This window comes from Sminthopsis crassicaudata, chromosome 4, assembly GCF_048593235.1.
Source record: "Sminthopsis crassicaudata isolate SCR6 chromosome 4, ASM4859323v1, whole genome shotgun sequence".
In the NCBI taxonomy this organism is placed as follows: domain Eukaryota; kingdom Metazoa; phylum Chordata; class Mammalia; order Dasyuromorphia; family Dasyuridae; genus Sminthopsis; species Sminthopsis crassicaudata.
The window spans coordinates 135,018,459-135,031,370 of NC_133620.1; the positions used below are offsets into that span (position 1 = coordinate 135,018,459).

Below are 12,912 nucleotides of genomic sequence, written 5' to 3' on the forward strand. Positions count from 1 at the left end.
TTATGGATATACACAGTATGTATCCTTGAGCACATCCATGTAGCTGGGACTTCTTGTTGATGTTAGTCATTTTTAGAATTCCTGCTGAGATCACTTCATAACAAAATTTGGACAAGTACTCTTTTTTACAATGCATACACAAACATACATCTCTATCGTACACACATATACCTTTCTAAAACTGAAATCCTAATAGTCAGACACTTTGTTCAAATAAGCGAAAGCAAATATATGTGATTAGAATTCTCATAGCTCATGGTTTATAGTCATTGCTTTCAATATCAATTATATAACATAGGCCAAATCATTTAACCAATCCAAAGAAGTAATTAAGCATGACAAAAACTATTGATATTTATGTGTATATAACTGTTTTAGGGTGTATTAAAGTTTCTCTCTTCCCTTTACAAAAGTAACAACTCCTTTGTTGGCACTATTTAATATCAAGCTGACTTGGCCAAATATATTTGGTCTGTTGATTTCAGGTAATGCTGATTCTGCTGGTTCTAAAGATGGATGAATAGCACTCATGGCTCCTGTTGGGGTCGTTTCAGAGAAGCAGAATGGCGACGACAAAATCAATAGCTGAAAGCACACATACAGGATACATTACCTGTATGTCATCATAAGACTATAGGGCTTCAGTGAGGTTACTTCAACTATTACAAGCTACTGAAGGTTTCTCCTGTCACAAAGGTAGAAAAGAAACCATAGCCACAGACACTGACAAGATATGTCACCCAGATCCACTCAGTTTTTTTAATATGTATTTTTTCTGGTGTATAAATAAATCTGCTAACAGATTATTGTAATAGATTATTGTGGTTATTTCCTCCAACAACATTTACAGAGATCTTTGTATTCTGGAATACTATTTCAAGAGTTGCTAGGACCAAATACAATTTGTTACTTATTATTTTTAAAGTTAATAATGATGAGTTTCTTAAAACTCAGGCTACTCATTAGGTAGCAGACAAATAATCTATCATCAATAGGTCCGATGCTGGACAGACAATTTCCAAAATTCCAAATTTAAATTCCTAAAAAAAAAAAAAAAATTTTGACTATAATACTCCCCATTTAAGAAACCTCAATGTTTTCCTAGGGCTTCTACAATTAATACAAATTCATCAATCTATCATTTGAATCCAAGTTATCTTTCTTGACTGATCCTGCCTTAGTACTCCTCATGTAATCTACATTCCAGTCCAACTTACTGGCTTACAGACTATTCCCATTCCATAACACTACATTATCCAGGTTGACTACATGTTATACTTCTCCTCCACTCTCAACTGGGGATTCTAATGAATTTTCTAAGCTTCTTTAAAACTGTAAAGCAAGTCTCAACTACCAGAACTACTCAGGAGACCTTTCTTGACTGATTCATTGCACTAGTCAGTTATTCTTGCTCTTCCATTCCCAACATGCTGGCATGTGTTTTATATGTATATATTTCATATCCACTCATCTATGGATATGTCTCTCTTGACACAATATAATCTGTAAAAGGGCTGGACTTATTTTTGCTTTTGTCTTGGTGCTTGTAGTACTGGGTGTACTCTCAATATACTCAATGAACTAGTGAGTGACAAATTCTGCCTTCAAACCTTGTATTCTCTACATAATATTATGCTAAAGAGAATTTACAATTCTTTAATACTTTTAATTTTTGATATTTAACTTAAAAAAACTTGACAAGAATATTGAAAAATAAAATGTAAGAAAATTATGAAATTTGCCATATATATATATATATATATATATATATATATATATATATAATTATGAAAACTAATTATGAAAAGTGAAAAATAGGGAGAAATTGAAGTGTCTTTTAGTATATGACATTATGCCTGATTGAGTGGATGTTTATTTACCACTCAAGGGGCCAAGATTAAATACAACAAAAACTATAAGGATTCTTCAATATTACAGAGATTTATTGAAGATGCTAACAGGGATATCTTTAAAAACAGAAGAGAGTTCCATAGAATTTTAGAGCTGATTTGTTCCAATAGAATCACAGACCTTTAAAGGTCATCTTTTATTCTAAACTTGAAGTAGTCTAGATTCAAATCTTTCTTGATAAATTGCAATTTATTCTGCAAGTAAATACGTCCAGCAGAGGAGATCCCACAATGTTATAAAATCTTATCTTGCCTGAAAACCAGGAAGAAAAATTTGATGACCATGCAGAATATAATATAGTTTAATGACTCTAAACTAAAAATGACATTTTCTTTAAAATTAAAATATTAATATAAGTGAATACCATATGTGGTTGTGTTTCTATCTTCACTTGTGGGAAAGAGTATGTTCTGCTCCATTTTAATACTGTATAAAGCAGAGATGCGGTCTTTTTTCCTTCAACTAAAACAAAGTAAAAGAACAACAGAACCTTTTGCATGTGTTTATCTCTTAAATGTTATGAAGCAGTTTCAAATGAGATTCATAAGTATATATTTGCTAAAACTAACACACAGGAAAAAAAAAAAACAAAAAATATTCTAATCAAATAAATGAATAAAAAATCATTTCATTTCATTTTCAGAAATTGTGCTTCTGGATCATCAGATCACAATGTAAGAAACATACCTCCCACACATAAAATCTACTAATTTTAAACAAAACAAAAAATTAAATTAGAGGTTTCTTTGGCCAAGAAAAAAAAAATCCATGTTTTATGAAATCCTTGGGTCTTGGATTCAGAATTGGAAAAAGCCTTATATAATTTAGCCTAATATTTTTATTTTATTGAGGGGCAGAAAGCGATAATATTTTGCTTAAGGTCATAAAGGTAGTAATGAGTATCTTATTTAAACCTCAAGCTCTTTTCCAGTTCAATTATTCTATGGCTAACTTCAGAAGTTAAGAGACTAGCCTAGTGCTACAAATGCTAGTAAATGTCTAAGGTCTATTTTGAATTCAAATCTTCCTGAATTCAGGCCTAGCACTCTAGTCACTGTGCCACCTAGCTGCCCTTGATATAGTAATAGTTTAAATATTTAAATAACTTTAATAACTATTAAAGGTAAGCAAATGAATAGTAAACTTGTGAGGTAGTTTTAAGAGTCCAGGTTCAAAGTAACTTGGTGTTGGGGGGAGTAGGGAGAGGGATCCATATGCAAAAACCCAAATAATGTGCCATGGAAAGGGGATATATCAGTAATTCCCTCTAAGATGAGGACTGATAGGTTAAGTCTAGCTAGCAATGATTTCTTGCACCTTGAGGGCTTGGGTCTAGACAAGTTTCTAGACAATTCTCACAACAAACCCACCTAAAAGCTCTAACCTTTTTTTTTCTAATTAAAAAAAAAATGGCAACAAATATGGCAAAGTTTTTGTTGTTTCCTGATTTGTAGGATCTGAGCCACAAGCAAAATTAAAAATGACTTAGGGAAGTGCATTCTTCTCCTTCCATTTCTTATCATTCCTCATGCTGTTTTTAAATAAAAATTAAGGTAAATGAGCCCAAGGTCCTTACAGCAATCAGTGATTCTGAGGTATATTATTTCACCAAACGTTTGTTTAATATCTTATTATACAAAAGTAGAAATCAGTTTTATTATAATCTGACCTGGAGCTTCCTTCATTTTTAACAAAGTAAAGGTGGAGTTCACAAATACAGCAAGTGTGAGCATGTAGTCCATTACCTCCCCTGAAGGAGTCTCTGGGTCACACCTCTATTCTGAAGAGAGGAGAAGGGCAGATGCTTCAATGGGTGTGCAGCTGGGACTTCTAAGATTTTAGATCATAGATCACTTACCATAGGCAAACTTTGGTTCCTCTGCCTTAAGAATTAAGAAAGCAAACCTTATTATAGCTAAGAAATATTTAAATCACAGTGTAACTAATTTATGTCATTCTCTACCCCAATCCCTGATTTACAGTTTCATTTTTAAAAGTAAATATATCTTTAGGAGACTTATTTTAAAATAACCTAAAACCTGATTTAGAAATAATTTCTATCATTCAGCCTTTACAAAAAAATTAATAGGAAAAGAGAAGAGGGTAAGTTGGTTTAAAAAAAAAAAACCCCATCAAGAATATTCTAATTTCACTTTGTAATTTCACATAATTCTAGCATATTAAAAGATCTATATTTCTATTTTTCTTTAATGCAACCAAAGAAAATACACAAGCCAAAGCACATGGCACCACATTAATATAGCTATTAAAAAGCACAAGGCACATATAAGAACAAAAAAACCTCATTAATCAGAACTAGCCTAATTTTGTTGATGATTTAGCATATTGATATTTACCTTTTCTTATTTAGAAAGACTTATGTGCTTTTGGGGAGAAAAAAAAAAGTCAATGCATAAGTGTCAATAAGAGGGGCTGGCTAACTCAATGGACAGTGCCAGACTTGGAGTCAGGGAGATCTTAACTTGTCTTTCTGGGTGCACACCCATAAGATCATTGAATCTCTAGTCTAGATGCTTCTAACAAAAATTACATAATCACAAATCTAACCAAAAAACAAACAAACAAACAAACAAACCCACAATTACACAATTGAGGGCATTAGTAGAAGGAGTTTATTCATACTCTAATAAAAATCAAAAGTCCAAAAATTTTCTCCTCAAAACCGAAATTTGATGAGGTCTTTCTAATAACATTTGATAATGATATAAATATGAAGACATTATTAGCATTTTAATTCTACTGGAAATAAAATCAAGTAACTTAAGTGTAAAATACCTGTTTAGCACTAAGAACATACCATTCAATTAGGAAGAGGAGAGAGACACAAAGGGGGAAAAAGGAAAGAGACAGAGACAAACAATGAAGGTGAAAGAAAATGGGAGGGGAAGATGAGGGACAAGAAAAAAAAATTCAAAGATAAAAAGCTATACAGTCCTGAGGAAGACTATGAGGAGACAGTGGTAAATAGATCTATTTTTTTTTAATAAGTAAACTTTTAAACTAGCATGTTTCAATAAATTATATAGATTATATAGTTTAACATAATTGAAAAATGACATGGATATTTGCTAAAAAATTTCAAGTAAAAACAGAAGCAAAAATAACACATCTTAAAGGAGGTGCGTAATATCTTAAATTCCCTCATAACTATAACATATAGTAAAAATTAAATTAAAATTAATAAAAGTTAAAACATTGTGAGAGTCATTAACATAAATTGAGAAAAGATTTATGTGAAGAGGAATAATAAAAGGTTAGGATACACATTGTTGGGTCTATATGAAAATAGAGAGTAATGTGAGAAGCTTAACTGTTGAATACACAGTAAGTTTAAAAACTGTATCATGAAAAAAAGCTCTGAATCATTGGTAGAAAATTTACTTTTTGGAGACTGAATTCCCTACTTCATTGAAATCAAAGGTCCACAAAGGTCCTGGAGTCTCAAAGGCTAGAACCAAAAGAATACAAGTGTTAACAGCTTCTTCTCTACTGGCTCTGAGTATATGAAACATTGCTTTTGTCTATTTTCCAAGAACAAGTCTTACTAAATATCAAGAGGATCATTACTATTAGTTTGGCTAAAAAGTGTTTAGGTTTTGGACTACATCAATAGTCCCATCCAAGCATTTGTCAAGATTGGTTATGGCAGAGGCAGTGAAATAAACAATTTTGAGAGTGTCCATGAACGTTTAACTGAAATTCCCAAGTATTCTCAATTGAGACTGTTGTCTTATGACCATGAACAGAAACAATACTACTAAAGGAAAGGAAGTATATCAATTTTGAATTCTTCCTACAAATAAAACTAAAAGATTAGAACTAAAAGGTATGGAGAACTTGAGTAGACTATAGCATATTACCAATGACCTATTATGTAGAGATAACAAAACATATCATCAGATGGAACAGGAGCTATGGGAAATTTGTAAAGGGGCTGAATAACAGTGGCCTATGTGCTTCACCAACATAGATCAAGGTCTTTAGCATAACTGACTAGATAACCTGTAGAATGTTACAAAAGAAAATGAAGAAGAATGCCATAGGGTAAAAAAGGAAAAGGTGTATATGGATTTTTGTCTGTGATGGAAGAGTATCTACATAAAAAGATTACAGATGTGTTAGAACTTTTATACTAAAAGAATAGATGCTGCCTTTTGTTTCTAAAGAATAATGACAATTCAGAATAGAATAATGTAGAGATAGTACAGAAAGCCTATTATATAAACAGAAATCACTTTTCTTAATTCCTCTAACTTCCTGATTCCCAAATTATTAATGCCTTATCCATTTCCCCAAAAGTTTACTCCTTTGCCAATGAATGTATTTTTGGTTATATATGAATACAGGTTGCTTCTTGAAAAGAATGTAAACTCTTTGAGAGAAGGGACTATTTCATTTTTCTCTGGAATTTCCAATACCAAGTTTGGTGCCAGGAACATAGCAGATAATTAATAAATGCCTGTGCACTGACAAATTATAAAAAATTTTAATATGATACTTTATTATTAAAACAAATTTTCTATTATTTGACAGATTGTATTAATATATGATTAAATAAAAATTTGGATTAATTTATAAATGCAATGTCTTATACAGACTGTCAGCTTTCAAATAATTTAGTTAATTATGATTACCTGGTTTAGGTGAAACATCATTAAAAGCAATAGCCAAGAATAATTCAGTTTAAGTTGAGAACTTAAGAAAGACTAAATTGACAACAACAACAAAAAGGAATAAAGATCCTACCCATTACCATCATGAGACAAGAGACATCACAAAGTCAAATCATGGCCTTATGGAACAGGCCAAAATTTTTTGGAATTCAAAGGAGCAAGAAAACAAATATTTTTAATATAAAAATAATGTTCGAAGTGAAATTTCAGGAAATTTGCAGTGTTTCAAGATCATTATGAAAATAAATTCTTATTTTTTTAAAAAGCTGGTTAAAAATTGGGGGAGGGAGGGAATTTAATGACAAAATTCTTTGTGGCCAAGGACTCAGGAAAACACATTCTCTATTCCATTATATCACGGGAACAACAACTTAAGCATGGAAAAGGAGAGGTAGAACATGTGCCCAAAAGCGTCATTCTACAGATTAGGCATTTAAGGGGTCAATGTGGAGTTTGAATTCGGGCCTCATGACTCTAAATTCAGTTTTCCATTTTACCATCCTGCCTCTAAAGACTAGATTGGTAAACAACAAAAATCACAAAACTGAAGTCTGACCTAGTAATTTCAAGATTCTGACTACTATTAGTGGTTATTGGGTTCATAATAATTATGAAAATAGTACAAAAATCCAGATGAACTTTATGCAGGAAAAACAAAAAGGTTTACAATACTAATGCAGTACTATTAATAATGAAGCAATTTTACAGAACTAGAGTTAAAATTTGAGCTGAGGGCTTAATATTAAATTTGAATACATTATATTATTATTTTTAAAGTACCTATCCACAAAGACAAAATGACAAAATTGATATTGCTTACAAAATATATATGTCTAGGTACAGTGGAAGAAAGATAGTTTGACTGCAACAAAAGAATACAACATATGAAACTAGTCCAAAAAACATGTATCCTTTTTCTATAGTTTTTAATTAAATGTAATTTCTAATATGAATAAAACATAAAGATTATTTTTCCTCTATAAGGACAAATGCTTTGCATGTGATAGGCATTTAATAACTCTTTATTGAAATAAAAGGTGGCAAAATGTTTCACTTATATCTATTATTTTATATTACAGTTATCTCTAGAATTCCCGAAACTCCCAACTGAGTCCTCCTTTAACAAAGAAATAGTCTTAAGCAAAAACACTTTATAGTATGATCCTTACACACCATTCTACCCTAGAGGAGAGAGGTATGTTTCATAATCTGTTTCTTGGGACTATTATCCTTGTATTGTTTTTCATTAGAGTTCTTTTTATTCATAGGGACCTTTTCAGTTAATTCTTGAAATTACTGCCTATAGGAACAAGATCATAGAGAACACAGAGCCAGCTAGGCCCTCAATTCAATTTTTGTTTCTGATACAAACTGGTTGTATATGTGGCCAAGCCATTTACCCTCTTGGCATCTCTACAAAGTAATTAAGAGCTAATCTTCATGACTAGAGGGAGCTTCCTCTTCTCAAGTATAGAAAGTAAAAAAAAAAAAATCATATAGAAGCAGAAGCCACTGAACTATACCTAAAGATCTCTTCAGTTCACATATTGACTTAGAAAACCACATATTAACAATATCTATGTTTTATTGTGCTTTTTTGGGTTGTTATGTATTTCCTAATTTTAATTTTTATCTGGTTTGGGTCACACTGAAGAATGTTGTGAGTTGTGTATCTGCTGTCTGCTCTACAAGAGTCTGATACAGAAAATGTCATTGTGTCTGTGTTTTCCTGGGTCAGCTTATTTCTCTAAGCATTGGTTCATGTAAACAAATATTCCCATATTTCTCTGATTTATTCATATTCATCTTTCTTGGCAGTTATAATTTTCATATTTTGTCCCCTCTCTTGAAAGCTGTCATTTATAGCAGTGGTTGAAAATAAGTTAAAATCACTGCTCATAATTAATTTCCACAAATATTTACTAAGCACCAGTTACTACATATGAATACACTGTGCTCGAACCTGCCTATTCGCAGTCAAGGAGCTGTCATTACATTTTACTGAGCATGGTTAGGTGGGGGAAAGATACAAATTCAAAAGGAGAGAGAGGGATTGATGGCGTTCCCATGCTTGCTAACCAGAGGTAGGATGGTATAATCAAAGGGGAGCTTTTCTTCGAGTCAGAAAATGTGACACTGATAAATGGAGGGGGCAAGTCAATGCACCTCTCTAAACATCTGTTTATCAGCTATCAAAGGGGGCTTACCCAGTTGTGCATTCTTCATCGAATAGGGCTATTGAGGGAAATGTACTTATTAAAATAATTACATATATGTGAGTTATCTATAATATATTTCAGATCTACTGGATAGACGTGACAAGGCACTTAACCTTTATGAGCACCAGGTTCTTCAGGTATGAAAGTACCTGCACAGTGTTTCTCACAAGGTTATGAGGAAATAGCTGTGGAGAACTATGTAAGGCTCTATAGAATGAGCTATTTCTAATTTGCTTTAATTAAAATTTAAGCCCGTCTTTTTTTATTATAGCTTTTTATTTACAAGATATATGCATGGATAATTTTTCAGCATTCAGCAATAATTGCCAAACCTTTTGTTCCAATTTTTCCCCTCCTCCTTACCCCCTCCCCCAGATGGCAAGTTGACCAATACATGTTAAATATGTTAAAGTATATGTTAAATTCAATATATGTATACATGTCCATACAGTTATTTTGCTGTATAAAAAGAATCAAACTTTGAAACAGTGTACAATTAGCCTGTGAAGAAAATAAAAAATGCAGGAGGACAAAAATAGAGGGATTGGGAATTCTATGTAGTGGTTCATACTTAATTCCCAGAGTTCTTTCACTGGGTATAGCCGGTTCAATTCATTACTGCTCTATTGGAATTGATTTGGTTTATCTCATTGTTGAAGAAGTAAGCACATCTTTAGTATACATCTGGTATTCACTTTTTGTCAAATCATTTGAAAATTGTTTATTCATATATAGTTCATGACTTTGTCCATGAGAACAACTAAATTAACCATGGTACACTGACAGTGTCTTATAATAATGTTCAGTATATTTTACTTTTTTAAAAAAATGAGGTAGCCAAGGAAGGAAAGAAGAAAAAGAACAAAAGAAAAGAAAGAAGAAGCATTATAAAGTGATATCTTAAATGGTATTTTGGCCTTGGGATTTTCTTTGGGTTATAGAAAAAAATAGACAGCAATTAACAGCTAAGCTCTCCCTTTTCTCCCTTTCTCCATACCAATTCTGGGCTCCTAAATTCCCCATGGTGAGGCTATTGTAGATCATAATCTATAGATCTGTAGCAGTACTACATATAATGAAGTGGCCATTTATTTTTTAAAAGGGTGGGAGGAGGATAAAAGGAATATGTAGTTTCCTCTTTTTCTTACCAAGATTTGAAAAATGGCCTATTGGGAAACACCGCTGATTATTTATATAGCTAAAAACAAAAGAAACCAAGCTTAGTTTCTCACTGCCAGGGATTAAATGCTCTAAGAAAAGATTTTTCATTTTCACACACACTCGCTCATGTGTGGGTCTGGATATATTTACACAAACTGCTCTAACTAAGCTAATAGGCAGCTTTACTGCATCTGAAATAAGTGGTTATTCTTATAAATAAAAAGTGAATACATATTAATGTTGGGCAGAATTAGACAAGTTTAGAACTCTATATTGATATATGAAGAATAATTCTGACCTTGTTGAAGTTCTGCTTATAGATGAACTAATATTGTCATGAAACAAGTAAATTAAGTGTGTGTGCAAAAAGCCAATAGGATCTAATGAACCTAATGGGAGTAAATTTGTAAGTGGATGCTGAAAGCTTTAAGAAAAATCAATTCAACTATTAGTATATTTTATTTTGGAATGGAACAAAAATTTCTCTTTTTCCCCCAGTCTTTCTTCAACTTCTATAAATTAAGTTTAAAAAAGAAATGCAAAATATTCCTTTTATTTTCCATACCTATACCTTTCTTAAAGATCCTCTTTGGACTCACTGCTCTACCCCAAACACTATTAGTTGAAATATAAACCATACTTTCAGGCCTGGCTTAAATGGAAATTGCTTCATGAAGCAATCACTAATCCCAAGTGTACTTTCCATAGCCCAAAGCTACAGATCTGGTGGTCTCTTACAAGATATGGCTTACCTCAGAAACACTAAGGACATCTCATGCAACTCCACATTATTTACCAAAGAAAAGTTAAGTGCAGGAGGTTACAATGGTCATAGGCATCAGAAGCAAAATTTGAACTCAATTCCCCTCATTTCAACATTTCCCCTACCTTGTCATGATGCCTATTATATTAATATTTTACCTCCATCTTCTTATCCATCAAAATGATGTGGGTTGTGAGAGCCCAGATCTCCTACTGGAATTCAAAAGGGTGCTTTTGACAGGATTTGTGAATCAATGCATCAGCTAGGAGGGGCTGGGAATCAGAAAAAAATATATCAATCTAAAAGGATTAGTTTCTTAAAGGAAGCACAACCCACATCATTCCCTGAAAGGATTAGTTTCTTAAAGGGAGCACAACCTACATCATTAATACTGTTAATAATTTTCTTTATTTAGAAAAGGAAATGGTCTTCTCTAGCTTCCACTCTGCTCTTCTCTTCCAGTTCTCCTCGCAAACAGGACTGACTACTCTTCTGCCTTCTTGGCTGGATCTTCATTTATCTCACCAACTGTGGGTACATATCCCATGGCTTGGTCCCAGATCCTCTTTTTTTTCCCTTTAAATTATCTCACTTAATGAGCTCTTAAGATCCACTATATTCAAATGTCACTTCTCAGCAAATGATTTCAGAACTAGATGTGGAGATCTCATCTTTCTCTTGAGCTCTACCAATTGCTTAATAGATATTTCAACTGGATGGATGTTCTATAGCCATTTCAAACTCAATTCATTTAAAAACAGATTAATTTTCTTTTATCTCCAAATACTTTCTTTCCAGCTTCCTAACTTCTCTACTACTTTTAAGGACACCCTTTTCCCAGTCCCCAATTGTTCACAATTTGTCCAATAATTTGCCAAATCTGTCAATTCTACAACATTTTCCCAATATACATACCCCTTTATTTTCACTCACACAGCCATCACACTTGGTTGAAATTTACATCACTACTTTCCTAAAGTACTGAAATAACCATCTAATTGGTTTGCTGTCTCAAATCATTCCCATTCTAATTCCTCTTGTACAAAAGTTAGTTTCCGCAATGTCACCCACATCCTCTATAAACTCCAATTACTCCTTAATGCTTCCAAGATCTAATATAAAATCCTTTGTTTGGCATTTAAAGCTCTATAACCAGATCCCTTCCTTTCTTTTCCTAGTCCTCTTGTACTTAACTTCCTTTTAAGAACTCTAATAACAATCTGGCAACACTGCTCTAATGGCTATTCTTTGCATATGACATTCCAACTCTACCTCTAGGCTTTGCATGGGATGTTCTTCATGCTGGGAACATTCTTCCTCCTTGCCTCCATCTCTTAACATTCCTGGCTTCAATCAATATTAATTAGAAAAATTGGTCTATAATTTTCTTTCTCTGTTTTGACCCTACCTGGTTTAGGTATCAGTACCATATTGGTGTTATAAAAGGAATTTGAAAGGACTCCTTCTTTGCCTATTTTTCCAAATAGTTTGCACAGTATTAGAACTAATTGTTCTTTCAATGTTTGGTAGAATGTAAATGTAAATCTATCTGGCCCTGGAGATTTTTCTTCAGGGAGTAGATTAATAACTTGTTCAATTTCTTTTTCTAAAAAAGGAGTATTTAAGTAATTTATTTCCTCCTCTGTTAATCTGAGCAATCTACATTATTGTAAGTATTCATCCATTTCACTTAGATTATCAGATTTACTGGCGCACAGTTGGACAAAATAACTCCAAATTACTGTTCTAATTTCCTTTTCATTGGTGAAAAGTTCACCCTTTTCATTTTTGATACTAGCAATTTGCTTTTCTTTTCTTTTTCTAATTAAATTAACTAAAGGTTTATTTTTTTGTTGGTTTTATCATAAAATATTTTATTTATTACTTAAATAGCTTTCTTAAATTCAATTTTATTAATCTCCCCTTTTATTTTCAGAATTTCAAATTTGTTATTTAATTTGGGGCCCTGGCTTCATTCAAGACTCAAATGAAATTCCATTTTCTATAGTAAGCCTTACTTAACTGCCCACCACCAAGAGACCTCTCTCTTCTATCTAGGGTAACCTTCCATTTATTTTTATATGTACTTATTTACATGGTGTCTTGTCTCCCAGACTTGAGGGGAGGGACAGTTGCTTTTTTGTTTTGTTTTGTTTTGTTATGT

At 32.4% G+C, this 12,912-nt stretch overlaps 1 protein-coding gene across 9 annotated transcripts in view; it reads right to left on the bottom strand.

Moving 5' to 3' along the window:
* ARID1B (AT-rich interaction domain 1B) overlaps window positions 1-12,912 on the bottom strand; it is a 523,204-nt gene that overhangs the window by 228,550 nt on the left and 281,742 nt on the right. The window lies entirely within an intron of this gene.